At 32.4% G+C, this 25,539-nt stretch overlaps 2 long non-coding RNA genes across 6 annotated transcripts in view; one reads left to right on the forward strand and one right to left on the reverse strand.

Moving 5' to 3' along the window:
* Positions 1–25,539, reverse strand: part of LOC141424719 (uncharacterized) — a 250,345-nt gene that overhangs the window by 65,494 nt on the left and 159,312 nt on the right. The window lies entirely within an intron of this gene.
* Positions 1–25,539, forward strand: part of LOC141424713 (uncharacterized) — an 84,213-nt gene that overhangs the window by 44,505 nt on the left and 14,169 nt on the right. For 3 of the 4 annotated variants that reach the window (XR_012449562.1, XR_012449568.1, XR_012449566.1), the window contains exons 3-6: positions 8,935–9,018; positions 10,027–10,056; positions 10,742–10,901; positions 17,037–17,092. This is a non-coding gene — a long non-coding RNA (uncharacterized lncRNA). The remainder of the gene's footprint in view (positions 1–8,934; positions 9,019–10,026; positions 10,057–10,741; positions 10,902–17,036; positions 17,093–25,539) is intronic. The other variant, XR_012449567.1, reaches the window with a different exon arrangement.

Below are 25,539 nucleotides of genomic sequence, written 5' to 3' on the forward strand. Positions count from 1 at the left end.
CAAGTATTATTAAGGAAATTATTAAATTAAGAGAAGGAATATATGTATGTTGTTCATATAAGTATTTTTCTCCGATGCCCTTAAGACTTCAATAGCAACATGGGAATATTTTATAATTATTCTAAAGTAGTAGAATAGAAGTTTTTTCAATATCGTAATTTTTTTCATTCTTTTAAATAAACATACTACTTGCCTATGGTACAGAGATAAGTGATAAGAAATGATCACTTTTGGAAAAGACCATTCTCATTCTACCTATTAATATGAAGACTTTATGTAAAACGTTAAGAGAACAACAAAACTGGAAAAAATATTGGAAACTTTCATCCTTCAAAATTTTATTAAGAAATATGTAAGGAAACATGGCATTTTTGGATTTATTTTAGCCATAATAGTTATAGAACTTATGAGATACAGTTTATATTTTTTTGAAATTCATTTTTATTCTAAGAAATTATGTTATGCAATTTCCAATTATCTTGAAAGTCTTAGGTATACCTTGTAAACAGACACTACCAATATTTAATGAGAAATGAAATTTGAAATTGCAATAAATAGTAAGAAAAAATGAAAATTATACACAAACATATTCTAGAAATATGAACATTTCTGGTTTTTAAGAATTCTATAAATATTTTGTTAGCTTCTTTAACTTTTTAGGATTTTTATCTCAACATCAAAGAGTTCCCTATTTCAAAAATGATTTTTAACATTCAAGAATAATACAAGAAATTTATTATAATAACTGAAATTGAGGTTTTGATTGGAAACTTCTCTAATTTTCCCTACATGAGATTATATGTATTAAAAGCTATGTCTTCAGGAAGAGGAAAAACTGTATCTTCCTATGACAATTAAAAGTTTGTGGTGTAACATACCACCTTCATGAGAAGGGAGTGCATTTATTAGTGTTCATCATGTGAACAGTAGGCTCATGTGCCCGCTTAGTTGACTGACATCCACAGTAGTGGAACCCGCTGGTGCCCTTGCCAGTCATCTGGAAAAGGTCACCAATCAGGAATTGGCCTTTACTGTGACACAGTCACAATATCACATGTCATATGCAGAGAACAATAGGTGTCTTCAGTAAGTTAGGAAAGTGCAATCACAGAGAGCTGAAAAGGCAAATTATTCAGGCCACAGTCTTATCCATCACATGCCTTTGCTGTTCCTCTAACTTGTCCAACACACTCCCTCTCTATGCCACATCTAAGCATTATAGTTGTAAACCAAGTCACATTTTTATTTAAATAAATGATGTAATACATTTTACGTTATTATTGTTGATGAAATTTTAGTATCATATTGCACTAAAGTAAAGCAAACTTTATTTTTCTCATACATAAATAAATTATTTTTAAAGGATATTTTCAGCATGTAAAAACTGAAGAAACTCATGTACCACATTTTGAAGTCTTTACTCTTAAATGGATATATCCATAATAAAGCTGAATGGTATTTTGCTCACTCAAGGCATTCTTAAAACACATTTTCTCAAATACATTGACCATATATTTTCTGTCTATTTATATTCGTGTTTATTTATATGTATAAGAATTCCACATGATAATGATAATAGTGAAGGGAAGAGTATGCCCATCTAATCTGGGTATTTCCTATATCACACAGACACACACACACACACACACACACAATCTTACCACACAAAAACACAAATATGAACAAGAAACCTGCACCGCCCCCACACACTAACCACAAGCAATTAACCTCAGATCAATTGCTATAAATCATTCTGGCACCCAATATTTTCTTACCTTAGAACTTTTGCTAAATTCACCCACAAATGATATTTTGAACTAAACATTCTAACTAAATTCCGGTCTCATTCCTGGATTTTATTCACTTTCTTTCCTAAATGAACACTGCCCTAAATCATTCTTGTTTCAGTGTGGAAATACAAAATCAAACTCTGCATTTCTAATATTCAATATAATATTTCCTCCTTCAAATCATACTATTAATTTGTAGCTTTAAATAAGTGAAATTTTTCAACTCTGATACCAGAGTTTCTTTTTGGATTTTATTAATCACTGTCAGTAGGACTTTGCATCTGGTATTACTATGTGCTTTAGCTTTTTTTTCTGTTAAATGGACATAATTAAACAACCTAATCCACGATTTCTTTTTCTTTTGAAAATGAATGGATTTTAGAAGCTGACGTATATTATGAATAGAATAAAATTTAATAAATGTTAGCAAAGATGGTGAGTGATGATTGTTATCGCTTTTCTTTATGCCTCATAAAATGAACTACATTATAATGACAATTGTCATTACAAAAGATGTTAACATACAGTCATTGAAGTTACTCTCATCCAAGCTATTCATAAATGGCTCTTTGAAATTGTTTGCTTTTAACTTCTCTGTTCTCCAGGGCTCCAATCTTTCTCATAGAATCTGATGGAAATATAGTAGAGGCATCATATGATGAACTTTACTAAAATTGTGTATTCTTAAAGCCACACTGGAACAAGAATAGTTTAGGGAAGTATTTTCTATGATAGCAAGTTAGGAAAGGATCTGAATAAAAGTCTAAGATTGAGTCAGGAATTTAGTTAGGATGTCTAGTTCAAAGTCAGTACATGGGATAAGTTTACAGAAGTTCTGAAGTAGGAGAAGACATGGTGATAAAATGAACTGGAGCAATTGGTATGAGGTTGTGGTTAAGAAGTCTAGAAAAAATTGGTGCTAATCAATATAAAATTTTAACACTACATACTTTTGAACAATTATTGAGACAAATAAACAGGTAGATATTTACATAGTTGATAGATAGATAGACAGATGGTAGACACAGAAATATGCATTTATCATTAAGAAATGGTTCACATAGTTACAGAAGCTGGAATTTTCAAGATTTGCATTCAACAAATCAACAACCCAGGAAAGTTGATATATTTTAAGCACAAAGGCCTAAGAAGCAGACAGGTCAATGCTGTAAGGTCCAGTTTCAGTCACAATTCAATTCAAAGGCAGGAAAGAGCCAATGTTCTGGCCCACAGATAGAGAAAGAGCATGTTCTCTCTTACAGTGTTTTTGTTCTTCTCAAACTTTCTCAAACCTTCAACAGATTGGATGAGGCCCTCCCACCCTGGAGAGGACAATCTGCTTTACTCAGTTTACCTATTCAAATGTTGATCTCATCCAGAAACACTCTCACAGACACACACAGAATAATTTTTAGCCAATGTCTGGGCATCCTATGGCTATGGTTCAGTGAAGTCACATATAAAATCAACTATCACATAGACCTTTTAATAATTGAAAATTATAATTATCATCATAGCACATGAATATTTGTTGCTAGCCTCATTATTTCTTAGGATAAATTCCTGAAGTGATATTGCTTTAACAAAAGATCTAAACATCTAATGTTCTTCCCATAGAACCAAATTATTTCTAGCAATATAAATGCCCATTTCTTCACCTTGTCACTACCAGTAGCTAGCAGTTTCAGTTTTACTTTCTGATCCTCGTTTCACTCATCCAATGGCCTAGAGACAATTATCTTTATGATAAAAATGTTGCAATAATTGAAGAAATATGACTTCTGGAAATGGAACAAATTACTACTCTTCAGTGAGAAGTGTCTATAGTACATTTGTATTTGTTTTTGTAGCAAGAACCATAAAAAGTATCAGTTTTCAGTTGCTAAATTGATACTTTTGTGGTCAAACTTCCCCATTTCTTGTTATTCCACTAACTATTGCTATTGTTTTCCTGTGCATATTTGTTGATGAATTTTGCTTCATGGCGTTTTTCCTGTGATATTGACTGTTTTGTCTCAATGCTGATACTCTTAGTGAGTTCAGGAGCTAAGATCAAGTGAAATTTTTAGCATCCCAATACCACCAATGTCTTGTGCTCTGTTAAGAACATTTTGTTTTGCAAACAGCCTTCCTCCTTTACCCAGGAAGTTCCTCTGGAATCCTGATTTGTGTTAAATCCACATCATCTCTTAAATGGCAGTGCCAGATGCCAGTGTATTTTCTTCTCTTTTGTAGGAAAAAGTAATTTCTCACTACACTTCCAAGTAAAAGCTAACCTTCTACTAGGAAGTAACTTGACACTTCTGGTAAAATATCATTAAATATCATTCTGGTAGCAAAAGTTTGGGGATAATTGCACCTATTAAGCTGAAACTCAGTTCTTGTAAGACTTATGCTGAATTTTATTATTAAATCATTTATACAAATTAACAAAGATAACCAAATCCATGCGAGTACTTCATATTTTAGGTCATGTTTCAAAAATTGAGGTCTAGTTCTTTCTCTTTGATTCAAAAACATGTTCTGTGATCTAAAATTTAAAAAAAAAAAAAAGTTTACCTGAATTAAAACTCGCCAGTACTTGTAAAAAGTATGTTAGATTTTTAAGTTTACCAAAATATTAATATAGTTAGTACATTATGTTCCATAGCACAGGAAGCAAAAACAAAAGTTTCTGTTAGCAAAGCAAGTGCCTCCTTGTTCTGTGCATCAAAAGATTAAATTTCAAATCCAGAAAGATGATATGAGTTACTTTCAGTGCCGCCATGTCTTCAGCTTATAAAAATGCCTAAGAGCATTGATACCATATTTTTATGTTTTCATTTTTGGTATATTAAAGTTTAGTGGATCTACAGTAATTGACTTCTACAAACTTGGAGAGGAAATAATTCTTTTTTGGGGGTGTATTGTTCTTTCTTCTATGTTTATAAATTAATTTTCCCACCTGAAAACCATTAAAATCTGTCAATCTAAAATAAGCAAATAAGCTAACAGACTCATCAAATTAGATACACACCAAAGAGGATAGAAACCTAATAAAGAGGCATCATTCTCTGGTATGTATTCCAAGACTCTTTAAACTAAGTCTCTAATTATTCCCAGATCAAATTTAGAGAAGGAATACAGCTAATACAGAATTCTGGGGTTTATAAACAGAATCTCTCCAATACATCCTCATATAAGTGCATTTGTACAAAGTCATTACCTTTTTATATTTTTATTTAAGTAACAATTAATTTTAAAAATCCTTTATGCAAATAAAAAGTAATATTTAACATAACATTTATTTTAAAAGGATGTGTGTAGTTTTCATATACAAGAAACAATACCTATAAATGTTTAATGGTTAGAAAAGGAGTCTTTTCCCTTTTACTTTTCCTTTCTGTTTTTTTTTTTTGACAGTACTAGGGCTTGAACTCAAGGCCTTGCACTTGTTAGGCAAGTGCTCCACCACTTCAAACATGCCTGCAACCCTTTTTTTTTTAGGTATTCTTGACATAGGGGTTAGCACTTTTTGCTGGACTAGCCTCTAATCAAGTTGCTGGGATTATAACTGTGAGCCACTGCACCCAGCCAGATAAAGAGTTCTTTACACTCAATTATTCTTCCTCTCCCCTGCTTGGCTTACTAACCAAATCAAACGAATTTTAATAACTATTTTCAAAAATAGTGTCATTTATTGTCTTGTAATCAAATATTCATTACATTCACAATCAATGCATGATTAAACTGTCATTGCAAATGTTACTGTTTCACTTATTTTTTGTAATCTAAATTTTACTATATTTAAAAACTTGCTTTAAGTATGATACATTTAATATATTTAAGAACTTCTGTAAATAGCACAAAGTACCTCCACCCAGAAATACAATAAAAAAAATTTACTTCATAAATTGAAACAAATGTCCAGGAAAAGATTAATTAATGATTAAAGGTGTTTAGCTCTGAGAAAAAAACATTTTGTATGTGAATTTACCAAAGAGTTACTTATATAAAACTATGAAAGTCAAATTTTCTATTTTATGTCACTAAAATAAGTAGTAAATAAATAGGAGCAAATATTAAAGTGAATGCTATTTGTATAAATTAAAAGTGTAATTTTCAAATTTGTGAGCAAAATTTTGATAAATGATCACTTCTTTTATACTACAAATTTCAATCTACTAATTCTTTTTTGTAAATGCCTGGTGGTATCCATGAATAAGTATAGATGCTGATTTTTGCCATAAAAATTGTAAAATCTACAAGACTGTGGCATACATATACAAGGACATATATAAGAAAACATTAAAAATAGTCAGAATCACAGAACAGAAATTACATAAACATCAGAGCAGAAAACCTAACTTCAAATTCCTCTTCATTACTAATTAGTTCTGCAACCACTGTTCTTCATTTAATGGTGTAATACCATTTGCTCACTAGTAAAATAGATGCAATAAGTGTAATACTGAAGCATGCAAAGGGCTCAGAAATGTGCTTAGCTCTTATTTCAGGATCAGTTGATCTCAATATTAATAATTAATGTTATTAATACTTATGACAGAAAGTGATACATATGAAATATAAATTGAGGTGGCATACAGTGACGAGCACAAGGTCTGTTATTCAAATAAATACAATGGGAAAACATAAGTCATAATGAAAGAAAAATTAAAGAACTAAAACACTAGAACCCATGATAAACTTTACAATGTGCAGCAAATTGATAAACATGAAGTAATCACATTATGACTAGCATAATTTATAAATCAACATGACCAAAAATTATAATGGAAGATCAAGGTCATACTAAACTGTACTTTCAGAGTCAAAATTGGTTGTATCAAATGCACCAGCCAAGATGAAGATGCCTGCTCTCATCACAGACAACCTTCCTCCAATGTATCAAGGGATTTGTTACGTCTCCTCTGCTTCCAAATAAGAATTTAGCTATACCAATGTAAAGAGTATAGATATGTTATACTTAACCTCTTCTATGAAAGAGAAGAAGATAGGATGTTCAACACCCAAACTCAGGGAAAAATATCTTATTAGCCACTCTTGGAGTTTTCTATAATTTTAGAAATAATGTGAGAAGTAATCTCAGATCAGCTGGTTATTGTAGTGGATGAAATTTTATGATTTGTATGCATGCTTATAATTAAGACTTTTGAAGTTAAAATCAACTCCAAATAAATCTAACAGCAAAAATTATTTAGAATATATAGGGGTCCCTATGCTAGAAGTAGCTACAGGAGCTGTACACAAACATAAGAGATTTCCTTATAAAGATTATACCCATTGTATTTTGAAGTACAAATCAATGGCAACCTTACAGTTACCAGATTTGAGAAAAATAGAGACAGAATGAGTAGCAAAGAAATAAAGGCAGGTTGATTTATGGTATAGAGACAAGTAGTGGCTGAGAAAACAACACAAACACACACAAAAAAGGAGATAGAGATTTTTGCAAAAAAAAAAAAAAGGTTTAATCCCATTTAATACTTAGGGAAAGTATTCAAAGATAAGCTCTTACAGGAACCCAGAAAGGAATTGACTTTCAGAAGAGGATGAGAGAACATCTGCATCCTTCAGAAGAGGAACAGGATGGAGGCAAACTTCAGTATGATCACATGTTGGTAGATCTGATGACTTCCAGTTTTACTGCAAAAGATAAGCCAAGAGAAGAAGAAATCCAGAGAGGGTTCAGATATTTGAGAAGATATGAAAATGGTTATGGTTTATGGTAAATCCATGAATTATTCAGATAATCACAGCAATATTTCAAGGGGTGAACCGAGATTGACAATTGAGGCTTCATAGGGTGACAGTTGCTTTCCTTTTCCAGTGATGTTTGTTTGCACTAAGAGATTTTTTCATTCTTACAAGGTTAGAGTTTTGATTGTTAGGGCAAAAAAAGCGGAAGACCAATGAAGTTTCTGTTGAAAGAAAATTGTAATAATTGATCTCAAGTAATTGTCATTCCTCCCCACAAAAATTTGATAAATTACCAGACTCACTAAGAATGGCAGTGCACTCAAAATTATAATATAGTATGATGACAATTATATGAGGAATATCAGGAGCACAAACTGAACAGACACGAGTCTGTTTCTTTTTAATTTTGAAAGAAATAGAACCATGATATGAAATTGATAAACAGAAGGGGAGAATATCAGAAACACAAACTGAAGAGACATGAGATATGATCAAAAACTGTATTTTAATTTTAAAAGAAATAGAACCATAATATAAAATTGATATATAGAAGCGAATGGGGAAAGTTGAAATTGCACTTTAGACTTTGCCTTATATTGCCATAGCCTATAGGTTCTGTTTGTTCCAAGAAATTGAAAGAGGAAATAAAGAATACAGTGCACATAAAACTAAAACAGCAGTTGGGAGAAGGGAAGTTTATCTATTTTTAACTAATGGTGGGAAAGGGTAGAGAGATCCTATTCTAATTTGACATGAGGCCAGAGATTCAAAAATGCAGTTAGTAAGCATAAAATCAAATTAAAAATAAAATGAGATATAACAATTATTTCAGTTGAGACTATTCTAGCTGTGATAATAAAGAAAATAGATAAACTAATCTGGAATTAACTGAAACAGGAAAAATTGAAATGCTCACAAAGCATATTTAAATATAGTATAGTTTTTTAAAAACAAATATTCAAATTAAATCAATAAAAGATTATTTTATGATCCACAAATTGTTAAAGGAATGAAATATAATAATCTCAGTAAATGAGGGGTTTAAATGAACTCTTGCACATATTTCAAGTTGGAAGTAAATGGATATCTTTCAAGAGAACAATTTTGCAATATGTGTAAGAACTTATCAGACTTTGACCTAAATGCCTCAATAGCTAAATGGCATATATGCAAAACTTTGTAAATACAGTAATCAAAATTGATTTTCAAAATTCATAGGATGTCATGTGTAATACAGGTTATTTTATAAAATGTGAAAGTATTGACAATAAATTGTCACACAGTGCATAGAAAACTAATAATAATATTTGGTATTACTATGTTATTGAACATGGGCACATTATTTTTCCTTACACATTTTAGTATTCTTTAATACATCTTATGTTTGTATAGAACAGTTTCATAATGAGAAATTAATGTCTTATCCTGAATCTACCCTTCCCAGAAATCAAAGGATGAAACAAATTCTTGAAGAAGGTGTTTATTTGGAGATATGAATAATTGTGAGAGGTTGAAGGGGATAAAACAGGTAAGGAAGGAGAGATTATTTTGAGGTGTGTCATTGAATTTTATTCTTTCCTGTGTAAACTGTGACAATCATGCCAGAACCTTCTGAATAGCTCTATAGGATGTATCTAACATTTTTCACCTGGAAGATGAAGAAAAAAATATTTATCCATAGTCTCCCAACAAGCTGATTTAGTGTTGTCATCAGAAATGCATCTTGTAGTTCCAAAACTCACATTTGAGATTAAAGTGAGGACCACAGGTGTTTGGCGCATGGAATGAGACTTGCAACATTCTTGAAATAAGCTACTGTGATTACAAAACAGGTCCAAGCCTACATGAAAATATATGATGACTAAAGCTTAAAATGCTGCCATGTCCAACAGGATATGAGTCATAGGGAACTTTGAAAATATAATCCAGTAGATGAAATTTAGAATTTTATATGAAAGAGAGTCTGAATATTTAAACTCATATTTTGTTCATTTCTTTTCATTTTTATACATTATATTTCATTATACATTTTATTTATATATAAACATGTATTTTTATATTTCATTATGCACATTGTATATGTATAAAATATGCAATATATAAATCACAATATATAACATATAAGTATAATATTACATATAATGATATTTGCCATATGTAATGATATATTATCTGTTATATAGTATATAAACATATAATACATTATGTGCTATGTATTTATAATATATTATGTCATTTAATGCTATAATTATACATTATTACATTACAAATATCATATTTTTATATATACTATATATTATAGTTAGTATATAGTATACATCATTATTTATTACATAGAATATGTAATATATCATTATATATTACTTAAAATGTATAATATACTTTATATGATAAAGCATACTACATATAATATCTGATGCATATATAACTAATATAATATATTACTATTTGCTATATATGTACATTTTATATACTTTATTTTTTATTGTATTTCACTTTCATTTTTTAATTTATTTTGTCTTTATTTTTGAAATAGCATGCAATAATAATACAAGAGAGTTTCATGGTGAGAATTCCATAAACTGTGTAGTGCACTTTGAACAATCTCAGCCCTCCCATTATATTTCTATACCCTCCCTTCTTCCTTTTGCCTTTTTCACAGTGCTTGTGGGTTTCATTATGCTGTATCATTAATGAGTATACTCATAGCATGCGCTATCCTTGTCACACCTTACTATCATTTCTTTTCACCCTTCTCCTTCCCTCCCAGACAGTCCTTCTTTTACACTCATGTCCCATAATTATTTTTATTATCATCATCATCATCATTATTATTATTATTAGCTTGATCATTTTAGGTCTAGATTCTACAAATAGGTGAAAACATGCAATATTTTTTAGCTTGGCTTATCTCACTCAGCATTATGATTCCCAAATCATTAATTTTCCTGCAAATGACATAATTTCATTTGTCTTTATAGCTAAGTGATATTTCATAGTATGTGGGGGGGGTGATGTTTTTATCCATTTATTGGTTTCTGGGCACGTCAGCTGATTTCAGTTTTGCTATTGTGAATAGAGCTGCAATACACATTGGTATGCAAGTATCTGTCTTGTATATCAATTTATATTCTTTTAGATATTATGACTAAGAGTGTTATGCAAGAGTCATAGGTAGTTTAAGTTTTAGTTTTTGAGGAACCTCCTTACTGATATCCATAGAGATTTCTTTTCCCCTACACCTTTGACAGCATTCATTGTTGTGAGTATCCTTGATGATGGCGATTCTGACTGCTGTTCTCAATAGACTCTACTCTACTCTACTGACCTGTTTCATTTCCATGTATCAAAAGACTCTAGATCTCTGTGCTCCATAGCACCTTACCTTCCAAATATGGCTCATATTGAAAGGTGAGTGTCTCCAACCTTTATCGCTGGCTAACAAAGGAAGTAATTCCTACCTAAAATCAAACCATAACTCCAAACCCCCAATGGTTCAGAGATTCCAGTAATTTACTGTGAATGGATATTCAAAGAACTCAAACAGACTCTCCTGAGTATAAGTAAGTTTCAGAGCACTTAATAAAACTCAGCAGCTTGACGATAGAAACCAAACAGAACAAATGAAAAGGGGTGGATATATAGGGACAATTTAATGTAAATAAAAAAACAGAAACATTTAAATATTATAAAAATAGTACAATTTAAGAAAATCAAAATAATAAAATGGTTTGAAAGTGAAAAAATCACGATTATTGAACAATTTTTATTTAGAAGATGATATGACAACTTGACTATCATCATCAAAATATTTTTAGTAATGTGGAAGAGGAGAAAGAGGAATTACCTCATGATATACAGTAGCAAAAATGAAAGATGGAGAGGAGAGAGAAAGGCATGAGAGAAGATAAAAGAAAACAGTGAAAAATCAAATCAAAAATACCTGATGTTTAAATAATAAAGATTTCATTTAAAAGTAAATATGCAGATGGTTGAATGACAATATAAGATTGGTATGGGTTGACTCATCATAACACTAAGTAGCAAAGCACTGATTTTAAAAATCCTGAGGAATCTTCTTGCCAGGTAGATTAGTCTCTTCATGCTGTCATAGCAAAATACAATAGACGATTTGGTGGCCTAAACAAGAAAATTGATTCCTTACAATTTTTAAGGTTTAGGCATTCAAGATCAATATTCCAGCAAGTTAGTATTGATTATGAGACCCTTTCTTCTGACTTGTAGATGGCTGCCATTTTGAAATATGTTCTCATGACTTAATGCATGTATAGTGAAGGAGGGATATGAATAGTGCTCCGTGGTGTCTTTTCTTATAAGGACACTAATTCTGTTGGGTCACGGCATTACCTTAATGACTTCATCTAATTTTAATTACTTCCTATATCTAAATACTGCCTCACCAGGGTTTAGTGCTTCAACATATGAAGTTTAGGGGGCCATAAATATTCAGTCCATGAAGTCACAGCAAAGGGCACTTTAGTTTCCACACAAGAGGCCACATTGTCTATAAAAAAGAGAATGATACTAACATTCAATATGTTTTCTTTCACACTGGAAAATGTAAGATTCTGAAACATTTTTATAATATTAAGTATAAATTTAATCTGGCCTTTTTTGGTGGCTGATGATTTTAAGAGATTTATAAATATTATTTCATTTAAATTCTACATTTTATAAAAAAGGAAATTGGATGTTCTGAGCTAGAAGCCAGGATGGAATATTTCAGGACTCAAACCCAGGTAGTCTATTTTGTTATATATATACATATGTATGTATATAGCCAACTTATTCTTCCAAAGTAAAGACTCCATACAAATGAAGATTTAATAGAAAATGTATCTCTAGATAAGGAAACAAACAGTATAAAAATTTGAGGTGACATGTAATTAATTATAATTAAGAGCTAATTTTCATAACATCATTAGAAAGTGTAATGTTACTCATTCTTGTCATTCCAAAATAGTAAGAAAAACTTAATGGCACAAAAAAACTTTCAAATTTGAGTTAATAAAGTAGGAGTTAGCTAAAGATGGGAAAAGGGAAGTGAAAGTGCCCTAGAATCATGAGTGAGGGCTTAGTATATATTTAACCTTAATCTATAGCCAAAATAACAGTTTTTAAAATTGTGCCTATTAAAACATAAGGAAAAGCATAATTAAAGTGCTCAGAATAGAGCAAATGATCCTGGTACATGCTTTTTAATACAGACATACTTTAATACAAATTGTAATGGCTGAAAAGGGAGGTTTGAAAAAAACAATATCACTAAAATTGAAGTAAAAATAAATCAAGAGTAACAAAATACTAAAATTTGACTTATTAGACATCAGGCCAACCCTGATAGTAATGGATATTTTATACAAATTTAAATAATATTGCAAAAAAGAAATGTTTTACAAAGAGTATTTGCTTAGTATAGCAAAAAACTAAGTAAAACAATCTTTTAGAAATATGCAATGATGATTTTTTAAGACATCTTTTACATAATGTGAAAGATGAGATAAACAAAACTGGAGTGAATAGTCTTATCTTTGTTTCATGTAATTAAATTATGCAAATTATTAGATATTATCTAAGATTATATAATGAAAAAAAAGTATCACTATATGTACCTGCTATGTGTCAGTACTATTTCAAATAAGGTATGTAACATTAACTAATTCAGTTCTCCTATCTGCCACAAGCATATGTACTGATATAATCTCCTTTTTACACAAAACCAGCTATGATTTGCATATGACTTGATCGTCCTCTGAGTGTTTGTTTTGTAAGCTTGATCTCAATGTTATGGTGCAGAGAGGCTATAAGCCATTAAGAACTAATGCAGAAAATGAAATCAAGGAATGAGTCTGTTACTCTAACTATACCATAAGTATGGAATTGTTTTTAGAACTGGTTTACTTGCAGAGACAGCTAAGTGTTGGAGAATAAGAGGCTATGAAGACCTAGAATGCTGTAAGCACAGCGTTATGAATGATCTAGTGAGGGCTTAGAAAATAAGGAGACAATGGGAGAGCTAGTGCATCTTAGAGATTACTTCAATGGGCATAGTCAAGAACAGAATGCTGACACATATGTAGACAGTAAAGACCATGCTGATGAAGTCCAGTGGAAATGAGGGTCATATTGGAAATTGGGAAGGAGACCATCCTTGTTACACCAAGGCAAAATCATAGCCTTGCTGTATTCATCCCATAAGATCCTGTGGTAAGCCAAATATAAGAACAATGAACTAATTTATTTGGTGGACAAAATTTAAAACATTGAAGCATTCAGCCTATAACAGAATTATTACTGTCTGTTTTTGATCATATTTATAGGGAGACTTGCAGCCAAAGGAAAAAAAAACACAGTGGGGAAAATTTGGAAGATTGACAGCCTGAAGAAAATGTTTACTTAGGACAGGAAGTGGCAGTTGAGCAGCCACTTGCTAAAGAGGTTAAAATGGACAAAAGGAGTCAATGTTTCTGCATCAGGACAGTTGGGAAATGGTCTCAAACACATCTCTTGTCAGTGGGAATCTTCTTTAAAAATTTAATAACCAAGAGTTCTTAGCACAGTTGTTGAAGTATCCATCCTTTCTCTACTTATTTTCATCACCTCTGCCATGTATCTATTTCCATATGTGAAGGACCCATGTCCAGCTCTTATTTTGTCCAATTTGTTTCTGTTTCTATACTTTTAAATCATGTTATCTGAAAAAGAAGTGAGAGATTTGTTTGTTCCTTCCTATATTTATGGACTGGCCTCTACTAAATTAAGTATATTTGTATATCATTGCAGAGTGTAGATACATTTAAATACATATACATGTATATTATCTAGAATTTGTAATACTGATACTGTCCATTATCAAACTAATATTTTAGAGTGAATTATTTACTTCATGTCTAGACCTAATGTTTTAATAAATTCCAACGCCTTAAACCTAAGTATTTTGCATACATTTATTCTTTTATATGTAAAATAAGAGAAAACACAGCATATATAGTGAATGATAGTTTTGCTCATAGCTCATAGCAAGGGCATATTTTGAAATATTATAATTTGAAAGTCACCTAAAAAGATTTGAGCAATTTAAATTTGTAATATCACCCATGATTATTGACATAAATATTCCTCTGTCAAGGAATGCTAAAGTCAGGGAACATGCACTCTCTTAGGAGTAGAGTGATCAAATGAGAATGTTGCATTCATGGTAGTAATCTTCTGAAATAAATATTTGAGAATTATTTTCACACCAGTTACTAAATGGATTAATGATTATAAAGTGCTATAAATGGTTTCCTGAGCTGATCAATTGTTGGTAATAAATAAGCTTAATATTCATATAAGCACCACTCTTCAGGTTTGTGCTTATAATTTGTGGAGAAATCAAGATCAAAGTTTTTGCTCAATATTTGTTTGTAAACATGGAGTGCATCAACCTCTACTCTATTAACAATATAGTCAGTCATTACTGAGAAAAATTAAAGCACCTACATGTTAGTTACCAAGAGGTGTCATCATGACATTTCTCTTCTGAACCCAAGAGAACCCAAGTGCACACTGTGGGAAGAGACACAGATGAAGTTACATTTTTGAGGGAAATCTAGAAAATGTATGGGGATTATGTTAGTAAGAGGTAGTGTAGTACAGCAAACAAAAGACAGAGCTCTGGTATAGACTTTTTTGCTCCAACCCTAGTTCTTCCAGTTATTAATTGTGTAACTCTAGGTTATTTATTCATTTAGTTGTGTTTACATTTTCAGGCAGTAATCAAGAGAAAATAATACTTAACCAACTGAATTGTGAGATTTAAAGGATTTCACTACTGTAACTCACAGAATAGTGCATAACATAAAGTATATTCATCAAATAAACTATTTTAAAATGTTGTCATTATTACATCTTAGTAATGATGACCAGAATGTGGCATTATTTGAAAAAACTTGGTAAATATAATTAAGATGAAGTCATAGTCGATTAGATTAGGTGGGAACTAAACGAATTAACAGGTATATTTATAAAGAGATGGAAGTTAGAGTCACAGAAAGACACAGGTGATTTTTTCATGTGACCATGCAGATAAGGATTAAATTCATGCAGCTGCAAACCAAATACCAAGGACTGCTGGCAGTCCAAATACCAAATACCAAGGACTGCTGGCAACCAAGAGAAGTTAGGAGATGCTCATAGGGCAGATTCTCAGATCCTTCCTAGGGATTACATCCCTATCAACACCATTTTTAGACTTTTTCCTCTTGAAATACTAGAAAATGAATTTCTGTTGCTTTATGCAACCTAGTTTGTAGTACTAAGTTGCAGCAGTCTAAGAAAATTAATATAGATAGACACTATTATTGTTGCATTGAAAGTAAATGGAAAGCAAAGCTGTATGTACTTATTTGGCTTGTCTATACTACATAATTAGAAAATGGTGAAGCTGGGGATTTAGTCTGAGTGAATTTAACTCAAGATTATATATTTTAACTACTTTGTAGACTGATACATAGTTCTAAATCCTGCTTAGTAGTCAATATTTACCGAAATGATATTATATGTTGAGTACCATTCTAAGCATTGAAAATATAAAAGTAAACAAAACTGAGAAAAGTCATCTGCAGTTAACTTTGAGTTAATGTAGATATTGATATTCAATAGAAAATACAAAGGGGTAAGGAGGATAAGGAGAGCTAGTTGGAAAATGGAGAAGGTGGAATTTTAAATTTGTGTGCTCAAGAGAAATGTCATTTTTCACATGACATTGAAGTGAGTCAAAAAGAAAATGACATAAACAGTTCACATCTGGCTTAACAGAGACCCAGATTGAGAGAAAAATACAAATCTCCTAAGATACAAGTATGCCTGGAAATGGTGAATGGAGTATGATATGGTTAGTAGGAGTTGTAGTTATGGAGGAGTAAAGGAAAAGGTTTAACGTTCCCTGCTTTATATATTTATATACTCAAATTCATATGTATGCATATGTTAATTATATAAACCTGTCCATTTGGACAGTAAGTAAATAAGTCCATTTACTTATGCAAGTAAATATTAATAAAAGATAGAAAAGGCCCACAAGCTATGCTCTGAACTCTGCAAACAGTAAAAGGCCAGGGGGATGAAGAAGAATCCTCAAAGGACACTGAAATTACATCCTATTCAGTAATTACCAGATCCAAAGGTATGTTGATTTGGAAGACAAGTTTATTCATTTATAAGAAAGTCTTATATATTCAAGGAAATGACAACTAATATGTGTATAAACAAATTCTATAACAAATTGTAGTTAAGACATTTATTCACATTCCATACTTATAATTTTTTCAGAATCATTGCCTTGATGGAAAAAACTATTGGTTCATAAAATTTTTGTCATGTTCTTAAAGAATTAAAGATAAAATTTAATAAATACATCTGAAAATCACTTAGTATTTGAAATGGGAATCTTAAAGCTGCTGACATGAATAAATTATTGCATTGACTCTTCCTCTTAACTATTCACCTCATGATTCTAACTGCAATTCTCTTACTTAATTTCAGTGGCATAATTAGCCTGAATTACTGGCCTTGGTTGTCTCATTTTACCTTCATATTTAGTAAGTATCAAGATACTGGTGGGTATATCAACTTCCTATAATAAGCTATATAGCTTTAAATAAAATTGTGATGTTTAATGTTCTTTGACATTCAATTTATTTTTCAAACATTGAACTTGTGAGCAAAGGTCAGAAATATGGCCTGTGATTATGGAGTATAGGAAAACCAATGGTTTGAAGTAAGACTAGAGTTATAACCTTGGCATTCTTCACTTAATTGCCTACTACACAGACATGTTTCCAATTAGTATTATACTGTTAATATCTACTATACAGAAGTAGTAAGAACTATTTCATAGGTTCCGTATTGAGTACAGTTTAATATATTTTATCAGTGACCTAGAAGAGTAAATTGTGGGCTAGCTAGCCCTTTAGAGTTGAGGATTATAATTCAAACTGACCTTGACAAGTTGGAAAAGTAGTCAGAAATAATGAAAATCCTGAGGTCAGGTATAAAGCAGGAACTACTATAAGGAAAAACATGATATATACAAGAAGAGCAATGACTAATTAAGCATGGATGTGGCAGAAAAGAACCTAGAGATCACAGAGGACATGAATTGAACATAATTCAGCTCAGCAGCATTATTTCAGAGTTTAAACCCATAATGCTGAAAAATGTACCATAAAATGTAGGCCTACTCTGTTTAAAAATTGTAAGAATATTTCAACTACATTTTGCCTTCATTAGTTTAATGCTAAATCAGTATGTTACATTTGGATACTGAGAATCTGTAGAATTTATAAAAGGCCCAAAATATATAAGGAACATTAAATGGTTAGAATATTGGAATTTCAAAGAAGCCATGGGATTTTTTAAATTGTTTGATTATAAAGAAGGTCTATGAGTAGTGATTAAATAACCACCTTCAAATATTAATACGGTAATGTTATGAATTTTTGGCCAGTTACTTTCAAATTATACTACAGTCAGAATTCTTGTTTGAATTCTCACACCATTTCCTCTCTCAACCCAATACTAAGCATGTGGATTTTATAATCATGTATAATCTGTATAGCAACATGTTTTGCTGGGGACCTAGTCTTTATTATTGCTCTTAGTATAGTTTTCCATTACTATTTGATATAAGCAAATGCATAATAAGATTAATAATTTATAAAAGTAAATGCATAAATCCAGGCACTGATGGCTCGTGTGTATAATCATAGCTACATGGGAGACCAAGATTGAGAGGATAGCAGCTCAAGGCCAGCTTGGGCAAATAGTTTGCAAGAACTCATGTGCAAAATAACCAGAACAAAATGACCTGGAGTTATGCTTCAAGTGGTAGAATGCCTGCTTTGCAAGTGTGAAGCCCTGAATCAAACCTCAGTCCCACCAAAATTTTTTAAAAATGCATAATTGGAGAGTTGAAATTTATATCCCAAATTCAATATTTTGATGTTAGAATTATCTAGTAATACTTTTCAGATTCACTCCACCTACCTAATTTCAGGGAAATTCTTCCTTTCATGTGGAAACAGAATAAATCATGCCAATGATATTCTCTAAGTAGTATAAAACTTTTCTTAAATGGTATTTCCCAATTATTCTGAGGTTTGCATTATGTGGAAACTCCTCACCATTAAGGTAATACTATCAGGCACTTATTGAGAAGATTCTATATTTTAAATGGACTAAGGAAAGTGTTATCAAAAAATATAACACATGTAGAGATCAACAAATTTATCATACATCATTCCTTTCCTGATTAAATTGGTACCTTCCGTTTTTCAACACTGGCACCAAGAGTAAAGAAACATTAAGAGAATGGTTTGATGGAGAGATAATTAATGGTAGGTGAGAGAATGAAGAATTAGTTCTACCTATAGAACAATTGAATCATACCCATATTAAGGGCACAGAGTCCTGGAAACACAGACATACAGGCTCCAGCAAAGGAATATACATGAAGCTGCCCAAGCAAAACAAGAAAGTTGCCCAAGAAAACAAAAAACAAAAACCCGAAAAAATTAATCAGAGTCTTTTTATGCTGTGTCACCCACTTCAGTATTTTGCTAAAGGTCACTCTTGCTTGTAAATGTTCTAGGAACATGCCAGGGGTTACCAGTGCAATATTTTATGTTCTTTAAAGATGCAGGAAGAAAATCTTTTGAACACTGACTTTGGAATTAAAAATGAAAAACAGGACTGTAAGATAGGTACAGTGTATATGTGAGGGAGGTACTTGTGGGAGGGAGGAATATGGTTGATAGGCTTCATATACAACCATGAAATAGAATGATGAAACCTCTTGCAATTGCTTTAAGTCGGGCAGGGAGGGGTTATGGGGGGGGGGAGATGTTGGGGGCAATCTAACCAATGTACAATGAATCCCCCTGTTAATAAGAAATGGGGGGAAAAAGAGGGCAGAAAGATATTTTCTAACGATAAAATGTGGAGTGTTTTTAAAGAGCATGTGTTTGTGAATTCCCCTATGAGACCCAAGGAAAGATTAAGTAGAAAGCAAGATGAAAGAAATTTTCTTAAATATGTTAATTTTCTCTGAAACAGTTTTTGTAAAAATATATAAGTTGTTTTCTTAATAAACTGTCTATATCCATGTTCACAACTGAAAGCATTATAGATTTCTATTTCACTCCAAAACAATTATATTTCCTTGCTTTAAAACATTTTAAGGATAAGTCAATAAAAATTTAACTAGTGGAAGTTTTGCCAGAGCTACATAAAGTATTTTGTAATAATTTTCAGATCTAATAAACAATCTTCACGAATATCAGCTCATATCATGATCACTCAATAAATCAAATAACAAATTTTTAATTTCTCCTCATTCATTTGAAACTTCTTAGTACTGGATGAAGTGATCAACAAGTCAAGTTATACTACATATACTTCAAAAAACCTGAGAGGAAAACATCAATTTCAAATTCATACCAATGGAAGGCAATATGCATGCATACTCATTTAAAAGTTTTTGCTTATTTTTCCTGCCTTCAGTGTGCTTAATGTATCTGGTGAAGGCTTATTCTAGAGAATAGGAGAAGCTTGCACTTGACAGGAAGAAATTTCATGAAATCAGATCACATAATTGCAGAAAACTTCACAAAGGTGTTGTTTTACACAACAGCAACAGTGAAGCTGCACACACTGAGACATTTATTTCTGGAGTGACTTTATCCCAATACAGGCAAAATTCAGCCTGAGAAGATTTCTTTCTTTTAGACTATTGCCCTAATAACTGATTTTTTCCATTAAAAACAAGACCAAGTGGATTTCCTGTACACATTTCCTTCATTGCATGTCTACATCAGTTTTTAATTACCTGTTTATATTTCTGTCTCTAAGACTAGACCTTTTCATAAGGTCAAGATCTGTTTTATTCATTTTTATGTTCATGCAGAAAATAATAAAAAGAGCTCAACTCAGACGGGAATGAATGTTAGAATATTTGGAATAATGACAGTAGCAGAAAACCCAATTCAAATAATTTGCTTGACACAAAAAATAAGAATTTAATGGTTCTTGAAACTGAAAAACTTACTTTCAATTCTTTCTTGATCCAGTAGTAATATTGTATAATCCATATCAACTCATTCTTTGTTTTTTAATCTCTACTTTTCTGCATATTGATTTCATTCTTGGGAAAATTTAAGTTGGTATAAAATAAGAGGATTCTCTCTGTCTTTCTTTCTCTGTCTCTCTCTCTCTCTCCCTCCCTCCCTTCCTCCTTTCTCTCTCTGTCTCTCTCATTCCCTTCTCTCTCTTCCCTTGGAAAAACCTTTTTGTTCTTCAGAGGTTTTCTGTGCATTGTTATGATTTCCATTGTGCTTAAGTAAATAAAATATTGATCTAATGTGTCTTTTTCTAGGCTACATAGACCTAGATACTTTATAGCTCCATCCAAATGTGGGAAAAAAATTCCTACAAAAAATGTAGAAAACATTTTTTAGAGGAAAGCACCCTGTCAAACAGAATTACTTTATATGGTTACTGGACAATAATTGTTAAAAAAAATCTTCTCTTCTCACTCCATTTGGTTTATTGCAAAATAAATAATTGTAGCTATTAAGTCCAATCACCAAGTTCTGAGGCACAAAAAACCCAAAGCAAAGCAAATAAGCAAAGAGAAAAAAAAGCATTACATGTGAAGCATAATTGAACATTTACTTAAAAAATGAAAGTGTTATTTTAGAAGCACTTTTTGTTTGAAAAACTCCCTAAAGATCTAAAGATTTCTTTATTGTTCATTTATTCACATGTGCATATATTGTTTGGGTCATTCTCCACCCTGCCCCCCTCCCCCACCTTTTCCTCCCTCCCCCCCACAGTTTCAGGCAGGTCCCCTTCTGCCCTTATCACTGATTTTCTTGAAGAAAAGACATGCATAATAAGAAAGACAAAGCATTTTTGCTAGCTGAGTTAAGGATAGGTATACAAAAAGATTCCTATTATTGCTTTCATGTACACATGTGTTACGACTCATGTTGATTCAACTCTAACTGATCTTTACCTTGGTTCCTGATCCTCTGCTCATGATAACCTGTTGTTGTAAGGTTTCTGTATTAGTTCCTCTGGAGTGGGGATATCAAACGCTTTCATGTTTTGGGTTTTCTACTTATTCCTGTATCTCCCGTATGTTCTCTCCTCTTTTCTTGTCCAAGTCCAACCACATTGCTGCATTTGCCAGAGATCTAAAGTCCGCATATGAGGGAGAACATATGATTTTTGCTCTTCTGAGCCTGGCTGACCTCACTCAGAATGATGTTCTCCAGTCCCATCCATTTACCTACAAATGATAAGATTTCATTTTTCTTCATGGCTGAGTAAAATTCCGTTGTGTACAGGTACCACATTTTTTTGACCCATTCATCAGCAGTAGGGCATCTTGGTTGTTTCCATAACTTGGCTGTTGTGAATAGTGCTGCAATAAACATGGGTGTGCAGGTGCCTCTGGAATAACCTGTGTTGCATTCCTTTGGTTATATCCCCAGGAGTGGGATCGCTGGATCATATGGCAGGTCTATGTTTAGGTTTTTAAGAAGTCTCCAAATTATTTTCCAGAGTGGTTGCACCAGTTGCATTCCCACCAGCAGTGGATTAGGGTTCGTTTTTCCCCATATCCTCGCCAACACTTGTTGTTTGTGGTGTTTCTGATGATGGCTATTCTAACAGGGATGAGGTGGAATCAAGTGTGGTTTTGATTTGCATTTCCTTTATGGCTAGAGATGGTGAGCATTTTTTCATGTGTCTTTTGGCCATTGAATTTCTACTTTTGAAAAAGTTCAGTTTAGTTCAGTTGCCCATTTCTTAATTGGCTCATTGATTTTCGGAGAGTTTAGCTTCTTATGTTCCTTGTATATTCTGGTTATCAGTCCCTTGTCTGATGTATAGCTGGCAAATATTTTCTCCCACTCTGTGGGTGGTCTTTTCAGTTTAGAGACCATTTCTTTTGTTGTGCACAAGCTTCTTAATTTTATGAAGTCCCATTTATTCATCTTTCTCTTAGTGGCTGGGTTGCTGGGGTTCTATTGAGGAAAACTTTGCCTATACCTATTTGTTCCAGAGTGTTTCCTGCTCCTTCCTGTAGTAACTTCAGAGTTTCAGATCTGATATTTAAGTCCTTGATGCATTTTGAGTTGATACTAGTACAGGGTGATAGACATGGATCTAGTTTCAGTTTCTTGCAGACAATCACTTTTCCCAGCAACATTTGTTGAAGGGGCTGTCTTTTCTCCATCATTTGTTTTTGGCACATTTGTCAAAAGTTCTAAGGTGGGCTTAGCAGTATGGATTCATATCCGGGTTCTCTGTTCTGTTCCACTTGACTTCATATCTGTTTTTGTGCCAATTTCATGCTGTTTTTATTGCTATTGGATTGTACTGTAGTTTGAAGTCAGGTATTGTGATACGTCCAGCACTGCTCTTTTTGCTGAATATTGCCTTGGCTATTTGCAGTCTCTTGTTTCCAAATGAACTTTAGGCTAGATTTTACAATCTCTTTGATGAAAGTTTTTGGAATTTTGATGGGAATTGCATTAACCATGTAGATTGCTATAGGTAGTGTAGCCAATTTTACTATATTGATTCTACCAAGCCATGGGCACAGGAGATCTTTCCATCTTCTGTAGTCTTCCTTGATCTCTTTCTTCAGGAGTTTATAGTTCTCCTTGTAGAGCTCATTCACATCCATTGTTAAATTTACTCCTAGACATTTGATTTTTTTGAGGCTATTCTGAATGGAATTCTTTCCATGTCTTACTTCTCAGTTTCTTCATTGTTGTTGTATAGAAAAACTAATGATTTTTGTAGGTTGAATTTGCATCCTGCCACCTTAACCTAGCTGTTTATGGTGTCTAAGAGTATTTGGGTAGAGTTTTATGGGTCTTTAAGGTGTAGGATCATATCGTCTGCAAATAATGATATTTTGACAGTTTCTTTACCTATTTGTATTCCTTTTATTTCTTCTTTTTGCCTAATTGCTCTGGCTAGAAATTCCTGTACTATGTTGAATAGAAGTGGGGATAGTGCACACTCTTGTCTTGTTTCTGATTTTAGGGGGAATGGTTTCAGTTTTTTACTGGTAAGTATGATGTTGGCTGTAGGTTTATCATAGATAGCCTTTACAATGTTGAGGTACATTCCTTCTATTCCTGTTTTCTTAGAGCTTTTATCATGAAGCGGTGTTGGATCTTGTGGAAGGCTTTTTCTGCATCTATTGAGATGATCAAGTGGTTTTTGTCTTTGCTTCTATTGATGTGCTGTATTACATTTATAGATTTGTGTATGTTGAGCCACCCCTGCATCCCTGGGATGAAGCCCACTTGTTCATGATGATCTTTCTTATGTGTTGTTGGATTTAGTTTGTCATTATTTTATTGAGGATTTTTTCATTGATGTTCATTAGGAAAATTGGCCTATAGTTCTCCTTTTTGGAGGTGTCTTTGGTTTTGGGATGAGAGTAATATTGGCTTCATAAAATGAGTTAGGCAGTGTTCCTTCCCATTCTACTTCATGGTTCAGTTTAAGGAGAATTGGTATTAGTGTTTCTTTAAATTCCTGATAGAATTCAGCAGTGAATCCATCAGGTCCTGGACTTTTCTTTTTTGGGAGGCTCTGGATGGCAGCTTCAATTTCTTTTTGTGTTATAGATCTATTCAGGTGATTAACATCCTCTTGGTTCAGTTTTGTAAGTTTCTATAAATCTGTCCATTTCTTTGAGATTTTCAAATTTATTAGAGTATAGGCTCTCAATGTAGTCTCTGATGATTTCCTGGATTTTCTTGGTGTTTGTTGTTATCTCTGCTTTTGAATTTCTGATTTTACTGATTTGGGTTTTTTCTCTCTTCATTTTAGTCTGATTTCTCAGGAGTCTATCAATCTTATTTATTTTTTTCAAAGAACCAGCTATCTGTTTCATTGATTCTTTGTATGGTTTTTTGCCTCTATTTCATAGATTTCAGCCCTTATCTTAATTATTTCTTTCCTTCTGCTTGTTTTGTGATTTGTTTGTTCTTGTTTTTCTAGGAGTTTCAGCTGTAGCATTAGGTCATTGATTTGAGATCTTTCCTTCCTTTTAACATATGCACTCATGGCTATAAACTTTCCTCTTAGGACTTCCTTATCTGTGTCCCATAGGTTCCGGTAGGTTGTGTTTTCATTTTCATTAACTTCCAGGAATCTTTTAATTTCTTCTTTTATTTCATCAGTGACCCGTTCATCATTGAGTAATGTGTTGTTCAGCTTCCAATTGTTTCCGTGCTTTTTACTTCTGTTTTTGTTGTTGATTTCTACTTTTAATGCATTGTGGTCAGACAGAATCCATGGGATTATTTGTATTTTCTTATATTTGCTGAGGCTTGCTTTGTGCCCTAAGATATGATCAATTTTGGAAAAGGTTCCATGGGCTGCTGAGAAGAATGTGTATTGTGCAGAAATTGAATGAAATATTCTGTAGACATTAGCTAGGTCCATTTGATCTATGGTGAGATTTAGTTCTAGTATTTCTTTATTGATTTTTTGTTTGGATGACCTATCTATTGGTGATGGGGGGTATTAAAGTCTCCCACTACCACTATGCTGTGGTCTTTATATGCTTTTAGGCCCTTCAGAGTATGATTTGTGAAATTGGGTGCATTGGCATTGGGTGCATATAGGTTGATAATTATTATTTCCTTTTGGTGTATTTCCCCTTTTATTAGTATGGAGTGTCCTTCTTTATCTTGTTTGATCAATGTAGGTTTGAAGTCTACTTTGTCCAAGATAAGTATTGCTACCCCTGCCTGTTTTTGGGGACCATTGGCTTGGCTAATCTTCTTCTACCCTTTCACTCTCAGCCAGTGCTTATTTCTGTTTACGAGGAGGGTCTCCTATAGGCAGCAGATTGTTGGGTCTTCCTTTTTAATCAAGTTTGCCAATCAATGTCTTTTGATGGGGAAATTTAGTTGATTAACATTCAGTGTTAGTATTGATAAGTACATGGTGA

Source organism: Castor canadensis, chromosome 1 (genome assembly GCF_047511655.1).
Source record: "Castor canadensis chromosome 1, mCasCan1.hap1v2, whole genome shotgun sequence".
Lineage (NCBI taxonomy): Eukaryota > Metazoa > Chordata > Mammalia > Rodentia > Castoridae > Castor > Castor canadensis.